This window comes from Myotis lucifugus, unplaced genomic scaffold (genome assembly GCF_000147115.1).
Source record: "Myotis lucifugus unplaced genomic scaffold, Myoluc2.0 scaffold_120, whole genome shotgun sequence".
Lineage (NCBI taxonomy): Eukaryota > Metazoa > Chordata > Mammalia > Chiroptera > Vespertilionidae > Myotis > Myotis lucifugus.
The window spans coordinates 1415897-1421418 of record NW_005871168.1 but is presented as its reverse complement, the minus strand read 5'-3'; the positions used below and the strand labels follow the sequence as shown (position 1 = coordinate 1421418).

Genomic DNA, 5522 nt, shown 5'->3' with positions numbered 1-5522 from the left:
ATAGGGGGGGAGCTCCCCAACCCCCTAATCGCCCTGTGGCTCTGTGTGTGACAGGGTGAGGTGCCCCCAACCTCCTGATAGGCCCTGCTCTGTGTGTGACAGGGGAAGGTGCCCCAACCCCCTGATCAGCCCTGCTCTGTGCCTGATAGGGGGGAGCTCCCCAACCCCCTGATCTCCCTGCGGCTCTGTGTGTGACAGGGTGCGGCGCCCCAACCCCCCCCCCCCATGGGCCCTGCTCTGTGTGTGACGGGGTAGAGCCATAACCTCCCCATCGGCCTTGCTCTGTGGGTGATAGAGAGCAGCGCCCCAACCCCCTGATCTGCCCTGCTCTGTGTGTGACAGGGGGTGGTGCCCCAACTCCCCTATCGGCCCTACTCTGAGCCTGACCAGGGGCTGCACCTAGGGATTGGGCCTGCCCTCTGCCACTCGGGAGCAGGCCTAAGCCAGCAGGTCATTATCTCCTGAGGGGTCCCAGACTGCGAGAGGGCACAAGATGGGCTGAGGGACCTCCTCTCCCCCGCAAGTGCACAAATTTTTGTGCACCGGGCCTCTAGTATATATATATATACTAGAGGCCCGGTGCACAAAAATTCATGTACTTGGGGGGTCCATCAGCCTGCCTGCACCCTCTCACAATCCTGGATCCCTCGGGTAGGGTCCCTAGGCCTGGCCTGAGATCAGGGTCTATTGGGGCTTTCCTTCCCCCAGCTGCAGGCAGCTGGCCCCGCCCCCACTGCTGCCACTGCTTGTCATCTATGCAGCTCTGCCCCCCAACTCCCTCCTCTGCTACTGGTTGCCTCCCTCTGAAGGCGACAGGTATGGTGTGCGATGGCTTGGCTGGCCTGGGCCTCCCTCTGTGGGGTGATCGCTGGCCAGCTGCACACCTGCCACAGTGTCGCCAGCTGGTGGCCTGGGCCTCCTCTTTTTTTTTTTTTTTTTAAGTACGAGTAATGTTTACTGAGAGATACAGAACTGAGTACAGTGGGGCCTTGACTTACGAGTGTCCTGACTAACAAGTTTTTTGAGATACGAGCCATCTCTCGGCCGATTTTTTGCTTTGAGTTGCGAGCTAAAATTCGGGTTACAAGCCAGCTTCAGATACCCCACCGCTAGTTGGCGCAGCGAACGTCACAGTGAACACCACAACATCAGCCCAGCATTTAATTCATTGTAATGGTGAAAATTGATTTGACATATGAGTAATTTGAGTTACGAGCTCCGTCACGGAACGAATTAAACTCAAGTCAAGGCCCCACTGTACTATTAAGGGCTTACCAGGATGGAAATGCACCACACCCTGCCCCTGCCCTGTCAGGACATCCAGTCTGTAAACATTCAGTGAGTATGTGTTTGGAAGGGCGCCCCTGCCTCATGCCCACAGCAACTCCAGCAGGGCCGGTGAGGGTGCACCCCGGCTGCCACTCCGAGCAGGACTGAGCTGGCCCACGGTGGGTGGGTACATCAGGGCCTGGCACCGTGCCCTTCTCCAGCCTTGCATTAGGATCAGGGTCAGGGTCAAGGCTGGGAGAGGCAGATTGCAGTTTTACTCTGATTTCCATACTCAGTCTAATTTTGGTTGCAACTCATGGCTTTTCCTGGCTGCTCCTTTGGGAGGTCCTTTGGGTGGGTGCCCTAGCGGAGAGGCCGGAGAAGTGCCCACAGCTGCCTGGTTGGGCATCTCTCTGGCCCAGAACTCTGTCCTGCCTCCTGAAAGCATGGCCCCAGGCAGAACAGGCCCCCCTCAGGACTACTTTGGTCTCAGCGCTTGGTCCTGGGTTTCATCAGCCTGGGTTTCTTCCCCTGGTGTGGCTGATCTGAGTTTCACAAAAAAGCCTGGCCAATGCTGGCTGTGCTGAGCCTCATTGAAGAGTTTTTCATGCAGCAAGGAAGAGCCCTCTGGAACCCTCCTCCTCCTCCCTCTCCCCATATCCTCCTCCTCCTCCCAGCCCATGGTCACTTCTTCTCCAGCTGCTCCAGCAGTGGGTTGCCTTCTGAATCGGGGGTCTTAATGCTGTCGGTCCTGACGATGCAGGTGGGGCGATGCCAGTTGAGCATCAGGATGAGCTGCTGCCACTCCTGCTTCAGCTCCTCCATCTGGGTTTTCAGCTCCGCATTCATGAGCTCCAGCCACTCAGATTCCCGCTGCAGAAACTCCGTCCGCTCCTTCTTCTTGTTCCGGCACCGGGCAGCCACCACTTTGATCTTTTCCAGGTGCCTTTTCCTCTGCTCCTCTTTCTTATCTAGCTCACTTTTCACAGGTTGAGGCCTCTTGCCAAGTTTCACCTCCAGGAAGTGCAAAGGGGCGATCATGGCCCCAATGTGGCGGATGTCAGCATATTTCAGCTTCTCTGCAGTCAGGGCCAAGCTGGGGAATCCGGTCAGGGGGCCGAGACCTGGCAGAGAGCCTGCAGTCATGGAAGGGTCCGAGATCTGCCCAGGGACTATAGCAGGAGGAGTGGCAGTCCAGCCCTGCAGAAGCCACAGGGGGAGGCTGTGACCCTGGGGCCTGGGCCAGGCTGCAGGCACCATGCCCGCTCAGGAGCCACAGTAGCGCCAGCCCCGCCCTGCAGCATCCACTGCTGCCAGCGCCTCCTGTGGCAGTCTCGGAGTGTTCCTCTCACAGGCTGTGGCCTGGGTCTCCCTCTTTGATGCAATTGATAGCGGGGCTCTGCCTGCCTGCCTGCCTGCCTCATCACCCCTAATCATTCGTCTGCCTGCCTGATCGCACCTAATCACTTGCTGGAGGGAAGGGCCAGCCCTGTGAGGGGCCATCTGCCTACCTGATTGCCCCTAACCTTCGCCTGCCTACCTGATTGCCCCTAACAGCTCACCTGACTACCTGATCAACCCTAACCACTCTGCCTGCCTGCCTGATCACCCCTACCTGCTTACTGGGGGGGCAGGGCCAGCGTGGTAGTTCTGGTCTCTGGTTGTTCTGGCCTTATGCCTCTGGGCTTTTATTATATAGAATATATATATGCTTTATTGCTTAATCCCTTCACCTTCTTTCATCCAGTCCTCCAACTGCCTTCCCCTCTGACAGCTATCAGTCTATTCCATGTATCTATGCCCCTTTGTTTCTATTTTGTTCATCAGTTTATTTTGTTCATTAGATTCTACATATAAGTGAGAACATGTGTTATTTGTTTTTCTATAACTGCCTTATTTCACTTGGCATAATAATCTCCAGATCCATTCATACTGTTCCAATAGTTACTATTTCCTTTTTTATGGCAGAATAGTATTCTGTATTCCATTGTGTAAATGGACCACAGTTTTTTGTTTGTTTGCTTGTTCGTTTGTTTTATCACTTATCTACTGATGGGCCTTCGGGCTGTTTCCAAAGCTTGGCTATCACATAAACAAAATGAAGGGTAAAAATCAAGGGATCATATCAGTAGATGCAGAAAAATATTTGATAAAATTCAGCACCCATTTATGATAAAAAAAACTCTCAGCAAAGTGGGAATAGAGGGATCATACCTCAACATAATAAAGGCCATATCTGACACACCGACAGCCAACATCATACTCAATGGGCAAAACCTAAAATCAGGAACAAGACAGGATGTGTGCTTTCACTACTATTATTCAACATAGTACTGGAAGTCCTAGTCATAGCAATTAGAAAAGAAGAAAACATAAAAGGCATCCAAACTGTAAAAGAGAAAGTAAAACTGTCATTCACTGATAATATGGTATTGTATGTAGAAATCCCTAAAGACTCCACTAAAAATCTACTAAGTCTAATAAATGAATTCAGCAAAGTAGCACGATACAAAATTAATATTCAGAAATTGGCTGCATTCTTATACACCAACAATGAACTATCAGAAAGAGAAATTAAATTAAGGAAATAATTCCATTTACTATTGCAGCAAAACAAAAACAAATCAAGTACCTAGGAATAAATTTTACCAAGGAGGTAAAAGACCTGTACTTGGAAAATTATAGGATACTGAAGAAAGAAATTGAGGAAGATACTAGTAAGTGGAAGCATATGCCATGTTCATGGATTGGAAGAATTAACATTAAAATGTCCATATTACCAAAAGCAGTCTATAGGTTCAATGAAATTCCTATTAAAATAACAAAGGCATATTTCACAAACTAGAACAAATATTCCAAAAAATTATTTGGAACAAAAAAGACCTCACATAGCCTCAGCAATCTTAAGAAAGAAGAACAAAATTGGAAAGAATCACAATACCAGATGTCTAACTGAAGAGCTTTTGCAGAAAAAAAAAATCAACAAAATGAAAAGGGAACACAGTGAATGGGAGAACATATTTGCCAATGATACATCTAGTAAGGGATTAATTTCCAAAGTATGTTAAGAATTTATATGAACTCTTTAAAATGGTTAGCAGAAAATGTAAAATTGACTAAACCAAATATTTTGAAGATGAAATATGTAAACTAAGACAACTACTCCAAATAATCCTGCTACATAATCATTTTCTTTTATATTTTACTAGAGGCCCGGCACGAAATTCATAGCACAGGGGGGCAGGGGGTCCTTCAGCCCAGCCTGTGCCCTCTCGCAGTCTGGGACCCCTTGCTCCTTATCACTCGCCTGCTTGCTGCTCCTTACCGCTCAGCTTGCTGCTCCTTAGCACTGCCGCTGAGGCGGGAGACGTGAGCCCAGGTTCTGGCTGAGCGGTGCTCCCCCTGTGGGAGCACACTGACCACAGCGGGGCAGCTCCTGTGTTGAGTGTTTTCCCCCTGGTGGTCTGGGCGCATCATGACTGGTTGTTCTGCTGGTCGTTCTGCCTTTTGGTCGATTTGCATATTAGGTTTTTATTATATTGGATGATCACATTACTGAGAATACAGGGTTCAGAACTTGTTCCAAATAACATGTATTTGGAATTAGCTCCGAAACAGCTTCTTTTTACCCCAATATAAGAGATTAATATTCTAAAAATATTTTCTTCTTCTACCCTTCATCCCCCTAGATTAATGTGAAGGAAAACATATGAGCTTGCTTTGTTAATTTTTAAGTTGATAGCTGACAGGTTTTTAGATAGTGATATCTAATATCCACAGATGACGCATTCCTGAAAAAAATATTGTCATGTGTATCTTTTTAGCTATATTTGGATTTATTTGAGGTTCTCAGAAAATCTAAATGAGTGTTTTTTTCTCTGTGGCACATTAGTTTATAAAATATAAATGTTTAGAATTATCCATGGAAATTCTGATTCAGTACGGTTTGTTTCTTTTAAGAAACTACTGGTTGATTCACATGTGATACACCTTTTATCATGTAGAAGATATTTGATTTTAATAATATGAAGGGCTGAAAAAGTTTACAACAATTTGTTTTCTTAGTTATCTTCTCTTGCTTTCAAGATTATATTATTTTATATTTTTACAATGCAAATAGTGCTACAGTATTTAAATATTTTTTAATTTTACATTTTATTTATTTTTAGGTATTAGAGGTAATTATCATGAAAGTACTGTAAGTGGATTGCTTAACTTATGGAATTTAGTGACAATGAATAAACCAACAGAAT

The 5522-nt window shown here is 47.1% G+C and overlaps 1 pseudogene; it reads right to left on the bottom strand.

Annotated features, from left to right (window-relative positions):
• Positions 1 to 1938: 1938 nt before the first annotated feature.
• On the bottom strand, positions 1939 to 2529 carry LOC106697955 (annotated as a pseudogene).
• Between the last annotated feature and the right edge of the window lie 2993 nt (positions 2530 to 5522).